Consider the following 27183-nt stretch of genomic DNA (forward strand, 5'->3'; position numbering starts at 1 on the left):
AGAAAAAAACCAGAACATTTTGTGACAACTAGGTGATTCTGTAACTTTGGTGACAGTTAAATTATAATTGTGTATATTATTGGCTTAAAGACCATTCAAAGACTTGCAGCTAAAGTGACTTCCCTTTTCTCACAATGTTAGCATTATTTATAATGAATTTAAAAAAAAACAAAGATCTGACTTTGTGTAACAATGTTTTTCTAACCACGTTTTCCGATAGCTAGAATCTTTTTTTCAGAAGGTTGTTCAGAAGGTCTACCGTTTGCAGAGAGCTTCGACTGTTTATAACAGGTTCATATTGTCGTATTGAATCTTTTAAAAGGAGGTATGCACCAGAAGGCTTGGGGCATATACATTGTTTCTCATTTAATGGCAGAAGTTTGATCGCTGGTGTGAAGTCTCCCTGTATTGCAATACCCCTTGTTAAAAGTTAGGATTAATTAATTTCTTATTATGGATTGAGGTGACTGGTGGAACTTTAACATACATTTCCCAGCAGAAACCTGACAGGCAAGTGGTTAGAAGGGTTTGTACAACTTAACCGCATCATAACTCACCCCCACCCCCCACCCCACTACCGCTAACACTGATCCCATTCCTTTCACACGGGTATGGAAATTAACTTGTACATTCCTGCAGTCAAAGGACGCAAGGTTCTTCCTAGGGCAGCACGGTAGCATTGTGGATAGCACAATTGCTTCACAGCTCCAGGGTCCCAGGTTCGATTCTGGCTTGGGTCACTGTCTGTGCGGAGTCTGCACATCCTCCCCGTGTGTGCGTGGGTTTCCTCCGGGTGCTCCGGTTTCCTCCCACAGTCCAAAGATGTGCAGGTTAGGTGGATTGACCATGATAAATTGACCTTAATGTCCAAAATTGCCCTTAGTGTTGGGTGGGGTTACTGGGTTATGGGGATAGGGTGAGGGTGTTGACCTTGGGTAGCGTGCTCTTTCCAGGAGCCGGTGCAGACTCGATGGGCCGAATGGCCTCCTTCTGCACTGTAAAGTCTATGAATTAAATATGCAGATTGGGCCCTAATGATACCGCGGAGGCTTGACTGCATCATTGAACCCAAGCATGCAAGTGGAACATTTACGATCCAGAGCGGACTCAAATAGTGATTGCCATACCAGGTCGCACCTACTGGGAGCAGGACCCATGGCGGGGAGAGGCCTAGTTGACATAGGACATAAGAACATAGGACTTAGGAACAGGAGTAGACCGTTCGGCCCTTTAAGCCTGTAACATCATTCGTTAAGATCATGGCTAATCTAGCTGTGGTCTCAAATCCACTTTGCTACCTGCCCCCCATAACCCTTGACTTCCTTGTCTAGCCAACCCTCAGCCTTGAATAGATTCAATGACCCCGCCTCCCTACTTTTTGAGGAAGAGAATTCCACGAAGAGGAAAACATTTCTATCTTAAAAGGGAGACCATTTTTTCTTAAACTGCGCCCCTAATTCTCGAGCTGGATTCTCCCGCCCTGCCTGCTGCAAGAATGCCACGGGTGAGTCACCGACAATGGAAAGATCCATTGACCTCGGGCGGGATTCTCCAGGCGATTGTGGCCGGAGAATCCTGCCCCTTGTCTTTCCCACAAGAGGAAACATCCTCCCAGCATCCAGCCTGTTAATTCCCATCAGGATCTTAATTTTTCAAATAAGATCATCTCTTATTCTTCGAAACTCCAAGGGCCAACTTGTTCAACCTTTCATCCTAAGATAAGACCTGCACCCCAGGAATCAGTTCATTGAATCTTCTCTGAACTGCTACTAAAACAGTTATATTCTTTTTTGAATAAGGAGACCAAAACTGTACACGATATTTCCAGATGTGGTTTCTCCAAGGTGTTGTACACCGGTAAAATTTCCCTACTTTTATTTTCCATTCCTTTTGCAAGAAACACCAACATTCCATTTGCCTTCCGAATCACTTGCTGTACTTGCACACTAGCATTTTGTGATTCATCTACCAAGACCCCCAGATCCCTCTGTTCTGCAATCTCTTAAATAGTCGACTGTTTTTCTATTCTTCCAGCCAACGTGTACAAATTCACATTTTCCCACATGTTACTCCATCTGCCAAAGCTTTTGCACGTTCACTTAACGTGTCTGTATGCCTTTTTAGACTCTTTACCTCGACTTCACAACTCCCTTTCCGACTATCTTGGTTTCACCAGGAATTTTAGCCACGATATATCTGGATGCTTCATCCAAGTAATTGACGCATTTAAATTATGCTCACTGTACATTAATGTATGAAAAATAAAATAAAATTTTTCCTACCTTTTTCTGCTGTCTACTAACAGTGCCTTTAAGGACAATTGGTTAAAGTGCTTCAGAACTGGGAAATCAGCATAACATGAATCACGCATGCTTTTTCTTTACTCTGAATCTGACAGTAGAGTTCTAAGTCAAACATTAGACACATTGGACACCCAAAGTCACTGACTTCCAATTTTACAACTGCCTCATTCCGGGAGGGGTACTGAACAAAAGAGACAGTCATCTGAAATTCATGCCCCGAACAGTCATTTACCACCCAAAGATCAAGCCGATAATTTCCTCCAACATCTGTAAAGCAAATTACCAATATCAGAAAAAAAAACAATTCCTCAGATGGAAGATGCATGATGGAATTCTCCTAATCAGCCCTCAGCGGGTTTCGAGGCAGGTGGGTGCAGTGAATCTGGCAGGAGCCAAAACGTCAGAAACCTCACAATATAAAATCATGTTGCAATTCTCCCACTGGCGGGTCACTCTTCCCACAGGCACGTGGTGCAATTGCCATTTGCATTGCATGAATGACCATTAAAACAACTGCCCGCTGGCATCTCGCCAAGCCTTCCAATCTTGTGTCACACTAGTGGGAAGTAACACAGTGCCAAACCTGGGGTGAATGCAACAACTTTCATAGAACATACAGTGCAGATGGAGGCTATTCGGCCCATCGAGTCTGCACCGACCCTCTTAAACCCTCACTTCCACCCTATCCCCATAACCCAATAACCGCTCCGAACATTTTCTGGACACGAAGGGCAATTTAGCATTGCCAATCCACCTAGCCTGCACATCTTTGGACTGTGGGAAGAAACCGGAGAACCCGGAGGAAACCCACGCAGACACGGGGAGAATGTGCAGACTCCGCACAGACAGTATCTCAGCCGGGAATCAAACCTGGGACCCTGGCGCTGTGAAGCCACAGTGCTATCCACGTGTGCTACCGTGCTGCCCATTCTGCTGGGGTAGACTGGTTCCTGCTCTCCATCTCCGTGCCAAGCTGATCTTCGTGAACAGCACCATGCTGTTGGACCCATGGGCCCTCCTGTGTCGCCGAGTCGGATCAGCACAGCATCTGCAGTTTGGCTCTTTCCCTCCTCGAGTCACACACCAGTGCCTATCAGGGCCAGACTGTGCTGTGGGGCACATGCAGCCACCACAACTCATGTCCCAAGGTTGAGGGGGGGTCAGGGGGTAGAGTTCGAGGTGAGGCCGGGTGGTGTGACCTAATGAAAACAAGGGGGGGGGGGGGACAATGTGGAAGGAGCGCTGTGTTGGAGAGGGGAAGGTGGAAGGCGAGGGATCACGATGACACGCAGAACGGCAAAGAGATGGATGAAGATGAAGAACAATGGAAAGCAGAGGGAAGACTGAGCGGAGGAAAGCTGGCTGCATAGAAAGCTCATAAGCAAGGGGGTCAAAGTGATACCGCATCATTCACTGAAAAGGGATGCATGAAGATTCCAGGTGTGGTTGGTAGAGGTTCACGTGAAGCAGAGGCTTTGTGAAGGTAGCGGGCTCGGGGGGAGGGTGGTTGAATCAAGGAACAGACTTCTTCTTGAGGCTGCTAGCTTTTTCCCTCTGGGCTGCTGACATCTTGCAAAGTCTGGCGAAGGCATGTGGGCTGGAGAGAATGATGTGAATGTGTTGGACTGATATTTAAATGTGGTGCCGTCACCTTCAAAACGGTCAGCTGAGGGCGGATGGACGAATGAGCTGCTAGCCTGCCAGGTTACTTGGATGGAAACATGCTTGTGCATCATTAATAAGGTTCCAAGTGTTAAATCTGGGGTGGGTTCCTGCTATCCTGGTCTATGGGACAGGCACCACCGGAGCTGCCCATCACCACACATCTCAACATGGGAGAATTTTGCCTGCAGTCTTCATGCCGCTGTCACGAATTTGAAAAAATATATCAGAAACGTTTTAGTAAATTGAAAAGGACCTCTGGCAATCTTTTGAAGCTATACTTCTCCTTCACGGACCACCATGAAAATGATTGTCTGATGTGCTATTTGAACTTGGGTTCCATTGATTTTGTAAAGACAAAATCAGTCATTCATAAATAACTTTAAGTTGAATTTCAGGGAGAAAACAATTAGAATGACATATTGATTGTGTGGAGTGGAATATATTCTCAGACACTACAAAGATTTGTATGTTCCTTGGAATGTCTTTATGAAAAATAATGGGTGCGATTCTCCGGCCTTGTTCCACTCTCGCTCGACCGAAACGAGGCCGGAGATTAGCGAGAGAGGCCAGAAATGAGAGCCCTGGCAGGCGCCAAACAGATTGCAGTGCCACTGGCCCACTCCCATCGGCGAAATCGGGATCTCGCCATAGCATGGCAAGAAAGCACTTATCACCACTTCAGCTCCATACAATTAACGGGAGTGACCCTATAAGGGGCTGTTTAGCACAGGGCTAATTCGCTGGCTTTGAAGGCAGGCCAGCAGCACGGTTCAATTCCCCTAACAGCCTCTCCGAACAGGCGCCGGAATGTGGCGACTAGGGGCTTTTCACAGTAACTTCATTTGAAGCCGACTTGTGACAATAAGCGATTTTCATTTCTTTTTCATATCCAACGGCCTCCCATCATTCATCGGCCTCCCCAGCAATTAGTGACACTGGCGCAGATTAGTGCTCCTCTTGAAAAACGTGAACTTGGCGAAGGGCTTTTGTGGGGAGCTGAGGAGCTAAACAACCATCTTTGATCACATGCAAACAGCTGGGGGTGCTGGGCATCATCTATCGGGGCTCCATCCCAGTCCATTAACTCCTTGTAAATCTCGGATGCCTTACCACTTCCCCACTCCTGCCTTCGATACCACCTTACCTATATCCCAGGGGGCGGCAGATTGGGAAAGGATGGCACCTGTTCCCTCGCATAATCCACACATGAAACTCCTTTCCTGTGATGTATATGCTTGTCAGTGAGCCTCTCCTTAGTGCTGGATGGCAGCTGGAGGTTGCAGAACCTCCTTCCAACTGCTGTTTTCCACCCATGTTGAAGAGGGAGCTGACTGGCCACATGCAGGTGAGATGCTGGATGTTAAAGTACTCTGGCTCTCAAACTTGTGTGAGACTATGTTTCATACTCACTCAACCCCCGCCTAAAACCTGGTCAGGGTTAAAAGTTTCAGGAGATGATATGACTTGGGAAAAAGAAGGTCAATGGTGCGTATATTCTGCACTGAACTGGACAGACTACAGGGACTTGAGGCTTTTCAGTCTATTTCTGTTTTTGGAAGAAACAACAAGAACCTACGAACTTGATTTTTAGCCCCTCACCAGTGCTGGGGGTCAGAGGTAGATCGCACCATTGGCTTGACTGCCGATTCTTCAGCTTTAACCCACCCATGGGCTATTTTCCATGAGTCAGCATTGAGGGAGGCAGCGGGAATATCAGCCCACATGCATGTTCCAGCTAACAGCTATTTAAGGTCAGTAAGAGAAGGCCAATTTAGATCTTGGCATTACTTATTCTGCAGACTACAATGTTGGAATCCTCACAGTGCAGATGGAGGCCATTCGGCCCATCTTGTCTGCACCGAGCCTCCGAAAGAGCACCCTACCTTGGCCCATTTTCCAGCCCTATGCACGTAACCCCCCCCCCCCTAACCTTTGGACACTAAGGGGCAATTTACCCATCTGCAATCCACCGAACCTGCACATCTTTTTGACTATGGGAGGAAACCAGAGCACTCGAGGGCAAACCCACGCAGACACGGAGAGAAAGTGCAAACTCCACACAGAAAAGTGACCCAAGGCCGGAATTGAACCCGGGTCCTTGGAACTGTGAAGCAGCAATGCTAACCACTGTGCCACCGCGCCACCCACAATGGCTCCTTTAGGTGCCTGGAGGAGGCATCCCAGGTACAATTCTTGTTAACAATGCCCTAAACAGGCCAGCAGGCCTTCTTAGCTTCCTATGCCTGTGTTTAGACCTGCAGGCCTTCCTGTGGAGAGGGGATTCCCCACAGCCCACCACCTCCAAAGTGCTAGCTTGGGTGCAAAAACCATTTCAAGTGTCCTCTCCCTTGCTTACCTGGCATCTCACCCTGATGCTGCTTTCAAGTTGGAAAGCCTCTGATTGGCCCTCCAGTTTCAGGTCACTTCCCCACCCTCCCACCCCCCCCATCCACCCCATCCCCCCCCCCCCCCCCCCCCCCCCAACCGCACCTGCAACCGTCCTGCAGCCTGATTTTCAATTTGAAAGTGAGCCCTCCCTCTGATCATTCATTGGCGCTCTGGAGAAAATCACAATGAGTGCAGGCTTGTGACTCATATTTGAGCTTGTGGCCTGGGTTCAAAAGCCCTCAGGGAAAAACTCTGCCCTAAGGGCAGATATTCTGCTTCCACCAAAGTAATAATAATAATAATCACTTATTGTCACAAGTAGGCCTCAATGAAGTTACTGTGAAAAGCCCAGAGTCGCCACATTCCAGCACCTGTTCGGAGAGGCCGGTATGGGAAATGAACCCATGCTGCTGGCATTGTTCTGCATTACAAGCCAGCTGTTTAGCCCACTATGCTAAACCAGCCCCTGGTGGATTAAGTAGAGGAAATTGAGCTCAGCTCAATGATCTCCTGCCAAATCACCGAGAACTAACATGGACGGTGACCTCCCACGTCACATTGGGGCTGGAACTGGAGGCTACCAATAGGAGGCAACAGGAAATGTGTGTTTTTCCAACACTTGCAGCTCAAATTTCATTTGCGTGAACACTCAAATGTTGCGGTTGTGTATGGAGTCAAAAACCCTCTCAGCTTTTCTAAAGATCGCAAACGTATTAAATACATTTTCCAGCCATTGCAAAGGTCATATGATGAAAGGAAACCGCTAGCGGTAATCAAGGGATGGCAGAAACAGATGTAGAAACAGGAGCTGGGGTCAATGGGTGATGGGGCAGTGTAGCATCAAAACCCCTGTTTAATGGCTATTGAAGTGAGGAGGTCAGCTGTACATCTCCTATAAATGGCATACATCACTGCACAAGCTGGCAAGAGAACAGTACCACTTACCAGGTAAAGACCCACGGTTTTCATCTTACAAAGTGTTGTCTGTCACAGTGCTGACCTAGGCTAAGATCCGTTCCAACGGTTGTGTTCCCTTTCTTCTGGTGGTGAATTCCCATCTAGTTGGACAATATGTTCAGGCTACAGCTTACAGTTGAAAGCCTTGGCTCTCTTAGATTTTCAACGGCTCTCGCATATAAAATCATTACAGGCTCATGTTTGTCACTGTGCATGGGCTTCTTCAAATTGGAACATTTTACGAAACGACTGTGAAATTCAACTCCGTAAAGTTTGTTTTCCGGATTTATTTTTGCTAAGGGCTTTAAAGAGTTAGCACGTATGCAGGGTGGAACTGCCAGAAGTATACAGAGTAAGTTGATTATAATGTCACTTCACGTATAGCACAGATTTGATGTTAGTGCTGCTGTTTTGCAGCTCAACACTGCAGTTCACAGCCTCTCTTGAGCTGGCACATGTGTTCAGCAGCATAAAGTACCCATCCACAGGCGCCATTTAAAAGGACCATCAACGCTTTCTCATTAGTTGCTGTTTGAGTTTAATTGATTGTTGTTGTGATTGCAGAAGTGCTTGGGATTTCCAGGATTATTTAAAGTTGCAAGAGTCTACAGGGACTGGTAAAGCAGGAGCAGCACAAGGCATACCTAAAAATAAGCGCCAAGCTACAACACAGGACGGCATGCATGATAAATAGCAGAAGTAACATGAGTTAGAACGCGCTAAGCTATACCACAACCAACAGAGAGATCAAAGGTGAGATTCTCTGGCCTCCACACGGTGTGTTTCTCTATGGTGGGAGGGGGCCTGCCGTTGGCCGGCGTAGAATCTTTTACTCCCATTGCTGTCAATGGGATTTCCCATTGAATTCACCCCACGCCGCTGGAAACCCATTGCAGAGGTGCACCGTTGCGGCGGAATATGCCGCCAGCGTGATCAGCCGGAAAATCTCACCCTAAAGCTCTGAAGTCCTGCTACATTTAGCCATAAGTGGTAGTGGACAGTGGGCAGCTAACCAGAGGAGGAGGCCCCTGAAACATCCCTCTCCCCAAGATGGTGGAGCTCAGTACTTCAGTGGAAATGTCAGGGCTTCAAAATTTGCAACAAACTTTAGCCAGAAGTGGATGATCCATCTCAGCCTCATCCTGAGCTCCTCATCATCATGGGTACCAGTTTTCAGCCAATTTGATTCACTCCAAGTGATATTAGGAAATGGACAGATGCACTGGATACTGCAAACGCTGTGGACCCTGATAACATCCTGGATGTGAATCTGAAGACTTTTCCTCTAGAATTAACCGTGCCCCAAGCCAAGCTGTTCCAATACAGCTACAGCACTGGCATCCACCCAGCAATGTGGAAAATTGCCCTAAGTTTTTCCTGCCCACAACAAAAGAAGTCAATGGAGAGTAACTCACCTCCTGACTCCCCAAAGCCTGTCTACCAGCTAAAAGTCTCATGTCAAGAGCGCAGTGGAACACTTTTCAGTTGCCTAGATGAGTGCAGCTCCAACAACAATCAACAAGCTCAACAGTATCCAGAAGAAATCAGCCTGCCTGATCAGTAGCCCAAGTCTGCGGCCACTCAATAGTGTGCTTGGTGCTTTACAAGCGTTTAAATGAGCAGAGCAGCATCATGGGATGTTCATATTGCTCGCATTGAAAGCAATGCTCATGGATGAACCACATTTTGAGATTCCCACACCAGCCTTTTTAGGGCAATCGAATTTTGCCACCTGTTTCTCTGTTTGCATTACAAGATGGAACTGGAGAAGGGCTTAAAAATTAACAGACCTGCAATCCATCGAGGAGTCCACTGTGGACATCCTGTATCTATGAGCATGAGGGGGTAAAGGAAGCTTGATCTGCTGATCTTCCATAAGACCATGACTATCCAATTGTGTTGCATTTTCATCTTGTTTACACTCGCAAGTAAACACCATACACTGTTACTATCGTTTAACAGGAGCTCGATTTGATAGATGTCCAGAAGTCAGTTTTTTAGCATCTGTTCCTTTCCATTATCATAGATGGAAAAGAGAAGTTGGCTGGTGACCAATGGCAAAATAGTGTGTCCCACCATTATGTATTCACTCTACCAATGGTTATGAGCATTATCAATCTATGTCTGTGTGTACGTGTATCTTGGAGGATGTAGCTTGAAAGAGTGGAAGTATTGAATAACAATGCACAGTGAGGAGGGCCAAGTAGTGTTGTAATAAATCTTTGAGGGATATCATAGAATTCCTACAATGCAGGAGGAGGCAATTCTGACCATCAGGTCTGCTCCAACTCTCTGAAAGAGCACTCTGCCCATGTCCACTGCCCCAACCTATCCCCGTAATCTCATGTACATCCCTGGACACTAAGGGGCAATTTTGAATGGCCAATTCACCTAACCTGCACATCTTTGGACTGTTGGAGGAAACAGAAACACCAGGAGGAAACCCACACAGACATGGGGTGAATGTGTAAACTCCATACAGTCATCCAAGATCAGAATTGAACCAAAGTCCCTGGCACTGTGATGCAGCAGTGCTAACCACAGCACCATGAACATGACTTCATCAGAAGAGAAATGTGTCATGTAATCAAGTCTTAGTTTCACTTTTTCTTTCAGCAGAGCTCTAATGTCTTCAAGCTTTGTATCTGTGTATAACCTTTCCCATGTGTATTGTCTTAGTAAATTCCTTATGAGCGATAGTGGCTTTGTGTCTTATACAGTAAATATGCCAAGGATTATATCATTATAATAACGCAAGTTGCAGTTTCGGAAGAGAAGCAGGAGCTCTATTTTGGAAAATGTGACCATGTGTTGACATTTCGCAACCCTATCATTATACTGTTACCATTCAGTGTCTAAAGAGATGCAATTGTTGACTAATGCGTCAGCCACCTATTTCATACATATATAGTAGCACATTGACTGTGTTTTAGTCCCTGCTAGCTTGGAAAGATGCAAAGACAGGGAAGGTGAAAGAAATGGTGACCTTGACTGCCACTGGTTCTCTCTCCATGTGCTGCAGGTTGTCTTCCAATGTCCCTGCACTACATGTCATAGTCCCAAATGTGGGGTGTGATTTTCTGTGCCCTCCACAGCATGCTTCGTTGTGGCGGTGGCGGTGGAATCTTCTGGTCCCGCCATTGTCAGCAGAACTTCCCGTTGTTTATATCCCCCCTCCTGCTTCCAGGAAACCCGTGGTGGGATTCACCATAGGCCCCACTGGAAATCCCATCGGGATTTTCTTGCTGGTGTGGAGCCTGCAGAACCATAGTCACTTGAAGTAGGCTTGCCAAACTCTTTAGTTGATGGTATAATGACAAACATGAGGCGGTTTGACCCTGATCTCACTGACAGACTTTCTTTCATCTCGTACAACTTCAACCATGAAATATATTATTTTAGGGCATTTCAAAACTGACGCTTATTATTAGATTTAACTCGACTTGCTAACTGCCACAACACGGTATACCTAGTGCTGAGTTGCCTTGTTGCTCTCTGAAAATTTGTATTGCAACAGCCTCTTTATCACGTTCCTTCATTATTTAGCCCTTCTGTTGAAGCTATATAAATGCTTCTTTTACAGTTATCTTTTCAGTGAGCTAGCAAACAATAAATACTGACCAATTTTAGATTCCACTTAAAAATAGCCTACTATTATTACTACTACAACAAACTCCAACAATCAAACAAAGTAACAGTTTGCATAAAGTCAACCAAGAATATTAAAAAAGTAATAAAAATATACTGCCAAACTGTGTTTAATGAGATTTCCCTTTGGATCACTTCAGATAGATGACGGGAGAGAACTGTACAATTCGATCCGAAACAGTTGGGTGTCCATGCTATGCTTGACTCAAAATGTATTAATATATTTTTTAAATGCTGTCAGGCACTTTGGGCAGACTAAAAGGCCAACTTGAAGATTGTACCTTGTGCTGATGTCATGTTCACCCAGCAGTATGGAGTTGTGCTGCTTTTCTGACTTCTAATCATCATATGGTCCTGCCAGACAGTCAAACTGACTGAAAAATATACCCAAACTCAACAATTATTTGGAGCGACATTAATTATTTTACAAATCCATTCACTTGACTTCAATCGGTTCAAAATCCTTCCATCCACCAAAGTGTTTTTTTGATATTTTGGCAAAAAAGTGTATTGATGGTTGAGGGAACTGGCACAGTCGTAGGTGTACATTTAATGAGGGTACGTAATGCTAAATTCAATCTGACTCCCACAATTTCACCTCAAAACTCATCATCTTCACTGTCCCTGCCAAAGTGCAGGAGCACTTTGAAATAGTCAAAATGAAATGCCACCATAGTCCTGGAGGACCGTAGGCTCCTCTTCGCTTTTGAGAGAAGCTGACTGGTGGTAGTTCAACCTGAGGATCACCACACGTCAGGCAAGGGGGCAAGGTTGAGAAGGTGCGGCCTTCATCAGACGGCACAGGAATTGAACCCACACTGTTGGCGTGGTACCACATCATGAACCAGCCATCCATCCAAATGAGCAAACCAACCCTCTTTGAAATAGTAATGAACTGACAAAACAAAACTAAGTGTAGCACAAGTCCATAGCATAATTAGCTGTACAGATGATGTTTCAGAATAAAGTCCAAAATAGTTCCTCATTCAGTCTTGCCCATGAGAGATTTTATATTCTAGATCACCTTCCAGTATTTGCTGCCCTACACAAATGGGCAGTGAAATTTAAACTGTGTCAAAAATGAACAACAGATCCAGTGGAGAGATTATTGTGAGCGCCAATGCGTGCTGGCATGAGGCGCAAGACAAATTTGGCATTGTATGTTCATACAGGGACCTAATTTGAATGAAAATATCAAGTTGCAGTTGTGAAAGGGGCATCTGATGCAGCTCAGCAATTGTGATTTAATCAAATCTAGTTAGCTCGAACACTGCAAGTCGGTCCCAGCGAGACAGGTAGGGGTGAAATTGGCTCAACAGTGGCCCACAACACCTTTGTGGAATTGGAAGAATCAAAATTTTTAAACCTTTTGCAGATGCCTGCTGCAAAAATCCTTTAAGAATCAGCTGTTCAGGATTCTTCAAGGCTTGTTACAACTAATCAGAGGCCGAGCAATACAACCAGCACCCATCTATATTTGAATGTTGCAATGGAATTGTGTAACTGGTTCAGGATCCAATTTATAGGCCCTCCTAATATCATATGAGGTGGAGCCTTGGACATCAATGCAGCAACTGAAGTGTTTCCGATCCCCACATTTTTCAACCACTACCTGCCCATTTAGCATTATTAAAGTGGATAGCTGGAAGTTGACTTTATACCTGAACATCATTTATTATGTGTTCTTGCTTTCTTGATGCCAGCGATGCCAATTCAAAGCAATAAAAAGTCAACCCCTGGACTTGACTATGTGACGCATACAATGGCAGTATTTTACCTCATGATCTGAATGGTATTGAGATTTTAATTTTGCAACACAGGGCAAATCCTGTAGCTCATGGGCTGCGTTTTCTGCAGTTTCTGGGGCTGCGACCAGGGGTGAACAGGGCTTAAAATTAACCACTCTGTCTGGCATGCTGAATTTCCCAGTCGGTTTTAAGTTCCCTGTGGGCAGCTGATTTAGGTGCCGGGGGTGAGTATCTAGCAGCAGGTCTGGAACCATTCAATGCCTCAAGTGGGCCTACTTTGCCTACCCATGTGCAGGAGCAGCCACGGGCCACCCTGTACGTGGGCTCCCCACCAACATTGGTGGCCTGACTGCTGAATTGATTTTTTTTAATGAACAACTTACAAAATGTCAGAGAGAGGGTGCCTCCACGTTAAAGCTCTCACTCTTTCTTACTGTCAATTACTGCCAGGTGTTGCTCTCAAACTGGAAGGCCTCTGATCGCCGCCACCCCCCCCCCCCCCCCCCCCCCCCCCCCACCACCCACCTTGAGGAGTGTAATGTCCTATCCTTAAGTGGATGCCAAACCTGCTCTCTGGCCATTAGATGGTCATCCCAGGAAAAAAAAAATCACAAGTCAGTGACTGTTTCTTAAAAGGAACATTGAGCCCTGTGTTTTAGATCATGGCACTCGCTCAATAGTTATGGACTGGTAACTCACAAATTTGAATCGTATTTGAGGCACAGAGAGATTTTGTGCTGTTGGTAGTTTTACTGTAACCATTGCTGCAACTTGAAGTTTCCATTATATTTTTTCTCTAAAAATCTAACATTGGAAAGTTGTGACTATGAACTGCGGATTCCATGTTTCTACATTACCGGAGTGTATATTTGAACATGTAAGGAGGAGATTTTCTCTGTGTACCGAATGGAGTGAAATATTCTCCTCATGGAGCTGTGTTTATTTTTAGGAATGAGAAATGTCCAATCAACTGAGTCCCCTTCAAGTGAATGATGCCAGCACCATGAGTAATGGCAATTCGAAGATCATTCATTACATTGCTGGAATCTAAACATCACAGCCATCTCACAGCAATGAATATTGAAATGTTTAATTTGGTACAGTAGGGGAAGGTAGGTTAAAGCATTTGACTGACATTTCTTGGGAATTAACTGTCAATTCGAAGTTTATGGATGGGTGGATTTGACACAAAGTGTAGTTAAATCTTTATTCAAAGGGAAAGCAGGCTGTTGACCGCAAGGCAGGTGTGTGCTTTCCTAATAAATTAAGGTAGCTGATTTTACAAGTTGATTATGTAGTTACACATGCTTCCAATGCAAATCAAGTCACTATGGCCGAAGTTACAAACTTGATGCGATTCACATGGTGTGTGGTGATCAAGTCAATTCATTCTCAACATCAGAATCAATCAAGTGAGTTGTTAGTGCCGATAGGGTGGTCCTGCGCACTTCACCCGTCAGGACCCAAATCCAAGATGGGAGATGTGTCATGCTGAAGTTATGGCCAGCACGGTAGCACAATGGGTAGTATGATTACAGCTCCAGGGTCTCAGGTTCGATTCTCGGCTTGGGTCACTGCCTGTGTGGAGTCTGCAAATTCTTCTTGTGTCTGCGTGGGTTTCCTCCGGGTGCTCCGGTTTCCTCCCACAAGCCCCAAAAGATGTGATGTTAAGTAATTTGGACATTCTGAATTCTCCCTCTGTACCTGAACAGGCGCCGGAATGTGGCGACTAAGAGCTTTTCACAGTAACTCCATTGCAGTGTTAATGTAAGCCTACTTGTGACAATAAAAGTAATAATTATTATTGTTTGGAGCCAAGATGAGCACTCCTTCCACCATCACAAAATACTAATTAGCTTTTACATGTTTTGAGCTTTTTCCACCCGAAGTCCTTTTAATGACCAATAATTTGGATAATAACCCAGAAATATCAATCGGAGCTTGCATTGAGAGAAACAGATGTGAGGATTCAGTCAAATTTTTTCAAACAAATATAGTCTAGAGCTATTTAGCTCAAAGGTTATGGCTGAAATTTCATGAAATGAGATAGAAGTGGGAATCTGCAGCTTGTTTGGAGGGGCTGGTTTAGCTCACTGAGCTAAATCACTGGCTTTTAAAGCAGACCAAGCAGGCCAGCAGTACGGTTCGATTCCTGTACCAGCCTCCCCGGACAGGCGCCGGAATGTGGCGACTAGGGGCTTTTCACAGTAACTTAATTGAAGCCTACTCGTGACAATAAGCAATTTTCAAATAGTGGAAGAAATCACAGGGGAATAACATTGGATAATTCAACTATTCCCAAATTAGATTGGAATAAAGGTAATTCATGTAATCATAGTGTAAAACATTTTTAGAATGGGTTTCTCGGCCAATATGCACTTTGTTTCATTGTTTCATTTTCTTCGTTAAATTAAAATCAGGCAGATACATGTGCGATTAGAACTATTGGGAAATAGTGACAAAAAAAATTAAGTTCAATACGTCAGTAAGAGTAGAAAAGGATAGTGAAGGGTTAAATATAAAGATGCTAAATGGGAAGTTCACTGAGGTATGAAGGGATAAATTAACAGAACAGAAAAGTTAGCCATCAGGTCAAAGGACCAGAAATAGAAATTCTTCGAATATGAAATTAAATGAGTACAAAATAAATATATTCCTTCAGGATGAAAGGGGATACATCAAACAATAAATTTCTGAGGATTAACATAGGGAACAAAATAATCTTGAAACTTAAAAGAGCAGTTTAACAAGAGGATTGTGTCGTTGCACATGCCCATAATGCAAATAAATGCATTACATCCTAAATTCCTTATAGCTCAAAAGTGGATACTTATCCTGCAGTGTGCAGTGATAGAATAAATGTATCCTGGGTCATTACGGCTCATGATACTAAAGGACAATGTGAGCAATATGGGATGCTTACATGAAAGGTGAAAAGAGACATTAGCAAAGGAAGTATGCAGAAAAAGGACATAAGAAAGAACTATTTGGCACTTAAAGCCTGATCTGTCATTCAGCACAATCTTGCCTCATTTTCTATCCCAATTCACTTTCCTTTACTATCCCCACATCCCTTAATTCCCATAATAGCATCCAAATATCTATCAACTTCTGTGTTGAATTTACCCAAGGGCTTAGCATCTACAGCTTTCTGGATAAAGAATTCCACAGTTTCACAATAGAACATAGAACATAGAACAGTACAGCACAGAACAGGCCCTTCGGCCCTCAATGTTGTGCCGAACAATGATCACCCTACTTTAAACCCACATAACCCGTATACCCGTAACCCAACAATCCCCCCATTAACCTTGCACTACGGGCAATTTATCATGGCCAATCCACCTAACCCGCACATCTTTGGACTGTGGGAGGAAACCGGAGCACCCGGAGGAAACCCACGCACACACAGGGAGGACGTGCAGACTCCACACAGACAGTGACCCAGCCGGGAATCGAACCTGGGACCCTGGAGCTGTGAAGCATTGATGCTAACCACCATGCTACCGTGAGGCCGTGTTTTGAGTGAAGAAATTTGTTCTCAGTTCTAAATGGCCAGCCCCTTCTTCTGAGACTGTGATCTCCTAGTCGTGATTCTTCAGCCAGGAGAAACATTTTCTCAGTATCTACCCGGTCAAACTTTATGAATTCAGCATTTTCCAATGAAATCGCCTCTCATTTTTCTTAACTCAAGGGAAAACTGGCCTCATATACTCAATTTCTGTCCTTAACCCTAGCCCCTCATCCTAGGAGCCAGTCTAGTGAAGCTTTGTTGCACTCTCTCTGAAGCAGTATTTTTCAAACCATTTTGCCCCAGGGACAGCACGCTGATGTCAGGAGGAGGCGTTCTGTCTCGCTGAGCTCCAGGCCAGCACACTGCTGAGGGGGCATGCATGCACGGGATGGCCAGCATTCTGAAAGCTGGTCATGGCTGGCATTTGTAAAAGCCGGTCGCGGCCATTGGGCACTTCTACCCGTGATTAGAAATGCCACGACCGATGGCCCCAAGACGCTTCTGACACCGAACTGCGACCCACCCTCGGGTCACAACGCTGACTTTGAAAATGACTGCTCCAATGCAAGAACGTCCTTCCTTAGGTGAGGCGACTGACTACACAGTACTCCAAGTGTAGCCTCAGCAAAGCTCTGTATAATTGTTATAAGACTTCTTTATTCTTACACTCCAATACGTTTTTGACAAAATCTAACATATAATTTGCCTTCATAACTGCTTGCTGTGCCTATTTATTAATTCTGTGTGATTCATAATAAGCTTGTAATAATTCATACTAGGCCCCTTGTAATGCATACATTTCCCAGTTTTCTACCATTCAAACTCATTCTTTTTTATTTTTCTGACCAAAGTGCTTTCACACTTTGTCACATTATCTTCCATGTACCACATTTTTGCCAACTCACCCAAGCTGCCTATATCCCTTAGCTGCCTCCTTGGATCCTCCACAACACCTCTTATTTCCCAACCGATCTTAGTATCATCAGAAAACCTAAATACATTAAACTCAGTGCTCTTATCTAAGTCATTCATATAGATTGTAAATATCCCAAATTCTGATCCTCTTGCCTGACTAGTTACAGCCTGCCTCGACAAAAATGTCCCATTTATTCCTATTCTCTGTTTTCTGTCGATAAACCGGTCCTCAATTTTTACTAATATATTACCTCCAGTCTCATGAGTCATTGCTTTGTCTAATAAAGCTGACAGAAATAATAAAGGGAGATAATAAGCACTTTTATAGGTATATAAAACAACAGACCAGTTAGAGAGTGAAGGAGTGTTCAGGGATGAAGGATGAATCTAATTGTGAATGATAAAAGTATAACAGAAATTCTGAATAAATATTTTGCAACCGCATTTCATTTTAGAAAGGAATTCATTAAAAAAATAAATAAACTTATGAAATATAAGACCAAATCATGATAGCAGGTATTCTAGATGGCCGAAATAAGTAAACGAGTGGTTGTTTTGATGACTAATTTTCTATTTTCCTTGAATACGACTCTTAATATTGTAATGCAGCATAGTCAATGTTAACACTAGGGCCCAGATTTTTGTCTCCTGGTTGGATTCACTGTGTCAGGAGATTTCCCAACTCAGCAAACCCAATCTTTAAAAATGGCCACCCACATCTGGGATTGTTGGTCTGATGGTTGGAGGGACACTATGGTTAGGGGTAGAAGGAGTGGTGGGGTGGTGGTTCAGGGATGGGTCGTGAATGGAGTTCAGGTGGGTGGCTCAGAATGACTACACAGGTGGCCGGGTGCGGAGGTGCAAGTCTTCCCTGCCTCTATGCACTGGCACTGTGCTGACATAAATGTTTAAAAATAATAAAATAAAAATATTTCCCCAGTCCTCTCCTCTCACCTATCTCGTTTCCCCAAATATTCCCTATCCCCATCCATGCTAATCTATGCCCCTCACCCACTGCCCATGGCCTTCACGTCCGTATGCTAACTTAGTCATCCTCTACCCATCCTCTGGTCTCCTCATACTCCTATGCCAACTTTATTAAAATGCCAACTTATTGCCCTCTATGGACCCTCATTTCCTCATACCCCTGATTTCAACTTAGTGACAACTCATGCCAACCCATGCCCCTCCACCACCCATTGCCTATACACCCTCTGTAGCAACTCACCCAGTATCCTTGCTTTGTTCCTTGACAGCTTTGACACTTTCTGGATATCTTTTGCATGTTTAACACTTCCTGGATATCTTTGACAGATTTTCCAGCTGGACAGCTTGGCATTTCCATGATAGCTGGGCAGTTGCTGGTCAGTTCCTGGAGAGCTGCATAGCCCGAAAACATTTACTTGACAGCTGGTCATTTCTCTGACATCTCCAAACAGTTCCTTAATGTTTTCCTGACAGCTGAACAGTTCCTTGACAGCTGTACAATTCCTTGACAGCCGGACAGTTTCCTGACAGATTGATAGTTCCAATGAGTTTGTACATAAAAAGTGCATCATCATATTCATGTTCACAACTCCAAAGTGTGTCAGACCCCTCCAAAAGTGTGCCTAAACTCTCCAAAATTATACTTTACCTCTCCCAAAGGTGCCTTACATCTCTTTCTAAGATATCCCGGTATTGTATCCAAAGGGGTACCTTACTTTTCCAAAGCAGTGTCCTGGCTGTAGCTAAGAATCCACCGCGTTCAAACCTCCTCTTACCTGTTTTAATCTACAAACTCCAGATTCCACATTCCTGGTCTTCCAAAATCCCACTTCCGTGGAGGCAGCTGGTTATTTAAATAGCCAACTGCATCTGCAAACACCAACCCAACCCCTACCCATGAAGATGGGAAATGCCAGACTTGGTGGCGGACCGAGACGTTTCAACCATTTCCAGGATTTTTGCAATAGTATCCTGGTGAAAAGGAAAAGAAGAAAAACCATGTGTCATTGGCCAGTCAGCTTAACATCAATTGTGGGGAAACTTCTAGTCCATAACGTGAGGCAAAACTAAGAAGCATTTGGAAATGTGTGGATCAATGATGAAGAAGGTTTTTTTGAAGGCAATGTTTTACCAGTAAGCGACTCAGCAGATAAAGAAAATGCAGTAAATATAACTATATGTTTTTTCTGAGGGCATTTTGTGAGGTAAAATCACGGATAGAATTTGCTTGATGGACAATAAACAATAAAGTGAAGTAAATGGGTGGTCCTGGGATTGAAGAATTGAATGATGTAATTCGAGGGTTGGTCTTTTTTGTCCTTCATAGAATCATAGAATTTACAGTGCAGAAGGAGGCCATTCGGCCCATCGAGTCTGCACTGGCCCTTACAAAGAGTACCCTCCTGAAGCCCACGTAGCTACCCTATCCCCGTAACCCAGTAACCCCCACTTAACATTTTTTGGACACTAAGGGCAATTTAGCATGGCCAATCCACCTAACCCGCACATCTTTGGACTGTGGGAGGAAACCGGAGCGCCCGGAGGAAACCCACGCACACACGGGGATAATGTACAGACTCCGCACAGACAGTGACCCAAGCCCAGAATTGAATCTGGGACCCTGGAGCTGTGAATCATAGAATTTACAGTGCAGAAGGAGGCCATTCGGCCCATCGAGTCTGCACCGGCTCTTGGAAAGAGCACCCTACCCAAGGTCAACACCTCCACCCTATCCCCATAACCCAGTAACCCAGTAACCTTCATGGGTAGGGGTTGGGTTGGTATTTGCAGAGGCAGTTGGCTATTAAAATCACCAGCTGCCTCCACTGAAGTGGGATTTTGGAAGACCAGGAATGTGGAATCTGGTTTGTAGATTAAAACAAGTAAGAGGAGGTTTGAACGCGGTGGATTCTTAGCTATAGCTAACCAGTGTGCTACCGTGCTGCCTTGTTATATAGAAATGATTTTGACCTGGGCAGAGGGACCACAATCTCTAAATCTTCTGATGACACAAAAAGTATGGGACCTGGATAATAGTGAAGAGAATGTTAAAATAAAAGAAAAAGCAGAGAACCCGATGATGAAATGTAATGTGGATAAGTGTAAGGTCATGCATTTAGTGGGAGACTAAGGAATAGGATCATACCTTTAATGGAAAAGAAACCTGGGATTCAAATTCATTTTTCTCAGAGATTTTGAGCACAGGAAGACATACACATAAAAAAGTAACAATTTTGAATTTTATAAATTACTATACAGACTACATGAGAGATGCAATAATGCTACATTGTCACCTGTCATTTGCTCAGCCCACTTACAGTATTGTGCATAGTTTTAAAAAGGAAATTAAAGTGATTCAGAAAACATCTGCATTTTGTTAAAATGGGAAGCGAGTGGCAATATATGCCTCATGACACAGTTCGAAAGAATGCACAGAGGCAGAGGGTCCTGGATGTTCCTGTGCATAGATCTTTGAAAGCTGGCAGTTCAGATCGAGAGAGTAGTTAGCATAGCGTATGGAATTTTGAGATTTATAAATAGAGGCATTGAGTACAAGGGGTTGGTTTAGCTCACTCAGCTAAATTGCTGGCTTTTACAGCAGATCAAGCAGGCCAGCAGCACGGTTCGATTCCCGTACCAGCCTCACCGGACAGGCGCCGTAATGTGGCGACTAGGGGCTTTTCACAGTAACTTCATTGAAGCCTACTTGTGACAATAAGCCATTTTCATTTCATTTCAAAAGCAGAGAGCCTTATGCAGAATCCTTATAAAGTTCCGATTAGGCCACAACTAGATTATTGTTTCCAATTTCGGTACTTTAGGAAGGATATGAGAGTGACTGAGAGGATGGAGAGTAGATTTGCCAGAATTGTTCCAAACATGAGGACTTTTAGCTACATGGTTAGATTGGAAAAGTTAGGGTTGTTGTTCGTGGAGCACAGAAGATTTGATAATGGTACACAATATGTATAATATCTTCAGGAGTCCCGAGAAGTTTGCACATGGAAGGTTTATTCAGGCAAACAAAAGTAAAATCCGCAATGTGTCATACAGCACATATGTCCCAGCCAGGACTACAGATTTGGCGGTCCCAATCCGAGCCAGCTTTTATGTCCAAGATTCACAAGCCCCGGCTGATAGGTCTCCGCAACCTAAGCAGGGGGGCTCATAGTCCACAAGCTCCATGAGAACATCAATTGGGTCATCCCCATGGGTCTCGTGAGGGTTATTAGTTCCCTACCCCCCTCCCCCTCCCCCTCCGGCAAAGACTGTAGGTCCCTCTGTTTGTGAAACTGGAGGGGGTCTCCTTCGCTGCTTTGCGGTGGCTGTGTTTCCAATGGTTGTGAGGCTGGGTCGGGGGGGAGGGGTAACATGTCGGGGAGCTGCTCCTTTGCATCGATTGCCTGGGGGAGTCCTGTCGGCGATCTTTCCCTGACAAACTGTCATCTGATGTTATGGTTGTTTCTGTCCCTATGACTGACCCAGAATCCCCCATCTCGTGCATATCGGTGTTCTGGCCCTTGGGGAGAATTGCTCCCCGGCTCATGGATGATGGGCAAGCGGAACAAGGGACGGATTCATTTTGCAGGACTGGCTCCAGTGCAGGTTTGCTGCCTTTGAGATGGTCCACGCGTTTGCGTATTATCTGCCATTTGGTTTTCGACCATGGGCGGCATTCTCCCCTACCCGGCGTGACGGAGGGTGCTGGCGTACGGGAGTAGCACCAACCATTCAGGGGTCGGGCCTCCCCAAAGGTGGGGAATTCTCCCCACCTTTGGTGACCAGCCCCGCGCCGGAGCGGTTTGCACCAGAAGACTGGCGCAAACAACCGGCGCCCACGGCAGCGGGGCTGGCTGAAAGGCTTTCAGCGGTCGGTGCATGCACCGGCAGTGACATCAGCGGCAGCTGGCCGTTGACGTCACTGCTGGCGCATGTGCGATGTGGGGTTCTCTTCCGCTTCTGCCATGGCAAAGGCCGTGGCAGCCGCGGAGGAGAAATAGTGCACCCAGGGCACTGGCCCGGAGTCTGAGCGGGGTGCCCCGATCGCGGGCCAGGCCACCGTGGGGGCACCCCCCGGGGTTCGATCGCCCCCGCCCCCCTCAGGATCCCGGGGGCCTGCTCGCGCCGCTGATGCCACCGTTCCAGAGGTGGTTCAAACCTCGGCGGCGGGAGAGGCCTCCCAGCGGCGGGTCTTCGGCCCATCCGGGCCGGAGAATCACCGCAGGGGCCTCTCCGATCGGAGTGGCGAGATTCCCACCACCGCCACTTTCCGGGCGGCGGAGAATATCTGCCACGGCGGGGGCCGGATTTACGGCGGCCCCAGGCGATTCTCCGACCCTGCTGGGGGTCAGAGAATTTCGCCCCATATATGAGTCTCGTACCGTCTTCTCAACTATTCTCCTCTGGTCTCTTTTGTATCTCTCCCCTCTCACCTTACACCTTTGACCTCTAGTTCTAGATTACCCTACCTTTGGGAAAATATGTTGACTTTCTACCTTATCTATGCTCCTCATTATTTTATGGACCTCTATAAGATCATGCCTAAGCTTTCTACACTCCAGGGAAAAAAGTCCCAGCCTATCCTGTCTCTGCTTATAACTCAGACCATCAAGTCCAGGTAGCATCCTTGTAAATCTCTTCTGCACTCTTTCTAGTTTAACCCTTCCTATAATAGGGTGACTAGAACTGAACACAGTATTCCATGTGTGGTTTTACCAATGTCTTGTACAACTTCAACATCTCAACTCCTGTATTCAGTATTCTGACCAATAAAACCTAGCATGCCGAATGCCTTCGCCACCCTGTCCACCTGCGACTCCACCTTCAAGGAGCTAGGAACCTGTATTCCTAGATCTCTTTGTTCTGTAACTCTCCCCAACTCCCTCTCAGTAACTGAGTAGGTCCTGCCCTGATTTTGGCTCTGTTTCGGTCCTTCTGCCCTATTCCCTCTTCCCATGGGATAATTGGCCTCTATGACCCTCTGACCTAGTACTATAGAATGAATAGTCCTTCCCATTGCTTTGCAGGAAGTGCAGATGTATAATAAGCTCACTTCAAAATGCATTTTAATATTTAATACGCATTATACGTAATGCGTAATGCATGGCTGATGAGGAACAAATGTGCTCAGCAGCCGTAGGCCAAAAAAATGCAGATTTTCATTACCACCAGAGATATTTTGTCATTGCTTTTGAAAAGTCCTTATTTTTAGACTCTACATAAAGCTCTAAACATGAGGAAAATAAGGTGCCCATGATCAATCTGGAAATGAATTCATATCAAATGACAGGAAGCCTACATACTTAAGGAGGGTCCCCTTGGCTGGGCCCATCTGCTTCACTGTTTAACTGAACAAATGGCTGGTGAATTGCTCTCCATGGACGAGACTTAAAATGCAATTATTTTAAGAACGACATTAGAGGAATAAAAATAACTGGGACACATCAGTAACTGAACTTTCACAGTGGTTACCCAGTTACTGGCTCCTTTGAATCTAATTGTTACTCTGTTTTTAACATGGTAACATATTTCCATTATTACAGTCAGGTCCATCAAGGTAGTGCCAGATGTCAACTGATCCCTTGGTACATGTTTTGAGATGCTTTAGTAACACCAAATCATTTCATTTTTCAATAATTTTACACATATTCCTAATAAATTACAGTTATTTTAATTGGACTTTTTTTTTGTTAAGATTGTGATAACTCTATTAGGATTTGGTACGAACATTAATTTTACACAGAAATCAAAATTGACGGCTCCATTTTCAACTGATGTCTGCGACAGATTTTGTGTGTGACAACCAGTTGATAATTTGGTACAACAGATTAGAATATTGTTATTTAAAGCAAAATGATATAATCGTGCCAATGTCACTTGAAATCTTACAGTCAGATTGTGTGAATACCATGTCCTCAGGTCCAAGAAGATAAATTGTGGCCTTTCGGAGGAGATTTTTGCTCCTTCTTTCTTCATTTTCTCTCCTGTTCTCCATTTAAGGTTATTCGCTGTTAGGTTAACATAGCAGAAGATTTGCCATAGCATTATAGAATAGAGGTTTTGACTAGGAAATCAAAATGTCGAACAAAGAAAGCTGTCAAAAATCTGGAAATGTAACATGTGTGAAAAGAAACAAATATTTTGACAAAAGGTCTTTTTTTAATATAAATTTCGAGTACCCAATTCTTTTTTTCCAATTAAGGGGCAATTTAGCGTGGCCATCTTTGGGTTGTGCGAGCGAAGCCCACGCAAACGCGGGGAGAATGTGCAAATTCCACACCGACAGTGACCCAGAGCCGGGATCAAACCTGGGACCGCGGCACCGTGAGGCAGCAGTGCCAACCACTGTGCTGGCATGCTACCCCTGGAAAGGTCTTTTCACCTGAATTGCTGGGAGAATCTGATCAGCTACATGAAGGAGGTGCCCCAAAGTGTTCTTGCATCTGTGTGATCTTGCCCAAGGTGGGATGAGACTGGCATCGTCTAGCCACCTGCCATTAGGGGTCGTTCCCAACTGTGCCCCCCCCCCCCCCCACTCCCCCACTTCTCTCCCCCCAACTGAGGCTGAAGCCTGTATCCTGCAAGTACCTAGACATAGCAGCGGGATCAAGGCCAGCGAGGTCTTATTCTCCGCTCTCCCGTGGGGCTACAAGTCCCAGGGGGCCACAGCTGTGGCCACTAGCCGTCCTGTGGAGTATCCTTCATTCACATTATTGTTCTGGCAACTTTTCTGCATTCTTAAGAGGGTGCCTTCATCTTGATGTGCCCTCATGGTCTCCTAACTGCAGCGGCAATGCCGCCCCTCTTGTTGGGCCTGCCAGCCATCCACAGCCTCGGATTCTCCCATTGGTCCAGCTGCCTATGCAACCCGCACCCAACTGGATCAGATTCCCAGAGGCAGCCTCTTAATTGTTGCCTCCTGTCAGATCTGGAAATGATCCCAGCCATCAATGAAAACTAGGGCATTACCTCTGCTTCTTGCTTTATCAATGCTGCTTGACCTGCTGTGTATTTGAAGCAGTTTCTGTTTTTATGTTCTGATTTCCACCAATTTCTAATTTCTTTTTGTTGTCACACAAGGCAGGTTCACGGTCAGTTTAACCTGTTGTAGGGAGAGATTTCTATTCTCTCTCGCATTTGTATTCTTATCAATATCACGACAGATAATAACAGTTTGATTACATTGTGTAGAACTTTGGCAGCTCCAGTTAAAATCAATACCTGGGCAAACATGTCTTTTTAGAAAGAATGTAATGGAGTTTTCATGGTGAATTTAAACTGGATCCATTTTAGTATTAAATTGCTCTAAAGGCACATGCAATGGAAGAAAGAAACAAATTCCTGCCATATTTGGAAAAAGGACGCCACTTATCATTTTCAAGGTCTTCCGAAGATCTTATTTATTTAAAAATGCCGATCTAAAGATGTTCAATGTTTTGAAAAAATCACTCGAACATAAGGAGCGGGATTCTCCGACCCCTCGCCGCGTCGGTGAATCGCCGGGGGGGGGGGGGGGGGCGGCATGAATCCCGCCCCGCCGCTCCGATGCCGGCTGCCAAATTCTCCGGCACCGGTTGGGGGTCGTTGGCAGTGGCACCCCCGGCGATTCTCCGGGCACCGATGGGCAGAGCGGTCGCCCGTTTCCAGCCAGTCCCGCCGGCGTGGATTAGACAAGGTCCATACTGGCGGAACATGGCTTTGAGAGCACCTGTGGAGTCCTCAGGGGGTCGCGGGGGGGATCCGGCCCCGTGAGGGGCCCACACGGTGGCCTGGCCCGTGATCGGGTCCCACCGATCTGCAGGCGGGCCTGTGCCGTGGGGGGCACTCTTTCCCTCTGAGCCGGCCTCTGTAAAGCTCCACGATGGCTGGCGCGGAGAAGAAACCCCCTGCGCATGTGCAGGAAACATGCCACCAGTTCTGTGCATGCGCCAGAACACGCTGGCACTCCTGCGCATGCGCTAACTCACACCAGCCGGCGGAGGACCTTCGGCGCCAGTTGGCGCAGCACCATCCATTCCAGCGCTGGCCTAGCCACCGGACTTGCGGAGGATTCCGCACCTACCGGGCGGCCCAACGCCAGAGTGGTTCACGCCAGTCTTTGGCGCTGGTATGGCCCGCCCTGCCGATTGCGGGAGAATCCCACCCGAAGATCTTGCAATAGTTGGAATAGATGCCTCTTGCAAGATTCAACAGCCGCGTCCCGAGCGGCCATTAAATTGCGCCTGTTAAGGACAGAATAACGTCGTAGTCGCTGAACTGTTACTTTCGAAGAAGGATCATGCTGTCTCAAAGTTTTTTCTGTGCACAGTGATAATGTTTGGAAATGCATTTAATTTGATGCTAAACACAGGAAACAAAGGTAATTTGACTTATTATCCCAATTTGATAAGGTGAACCACAAATTCTGCTTTTGGCTAAGCAATTGAAAGAAAAAGAACTCCACTTTTGTCGATTGACTACGGTATGTAAATGGCTGGTTGCAGCATATTCTGAAGGTTCTGTGGAAACATCATTCTCATTTTCACAATGGTGCCTGTTAATGACTTCTTTAGTCATCGTCACTCAATCTTCCCATAGAGTGGAGTACGCAGAGCATCATCTCGCACTGTGCTGTCTTATTATGCAGTTAAATAATGATGGTATGTCAAACCAAACTCAGCTTTAATTGGACATATTTGTGTTGCTTGAATAATAATGAGATGATGGTCTTTTTGTCAGGAGTTTTAATATGCTGTTTTTGTCCTGTAATGATACAATATTGAGACAACATCATGGATCTTAGTAAACAGCCACTGTGTGAAGTGTCTCCAATACAGAAGCCTGAGATTTACCTCCTCTGTATTTACATTCCCTTCATATTTCTGTGAGTTATTATTCATCTTTATGCTGAGTTCCTTCTTCATAGACAAAATTAAGATGCTTCATCATTTTCCATTTGGGTCAGTGTCAAACATTACAGTTTAAAATAAGGGGGCACGGTACCTAGCACTGAAGCCTCACCAGCAACCCGGGTTCGATTCTGACCTCCGTTGACTGTGTGGAGTTGGCATATTCTTTC

The sequence above is a fragment of the Scyliorhinus canicula genome, chromosome 11 (assembly GCF_902713615.1).
Source record: "Scyliorhinus canicula chromosome 11, sScyCan1.1, whole genome shotgun sequence".
NCBI lineage: Eukaryota > Metazoa > Chordata > Chondrichthyes > Carcharhiniformes > Scyliorhinidae > Scyliorhinus > Scyliorhinus canicula.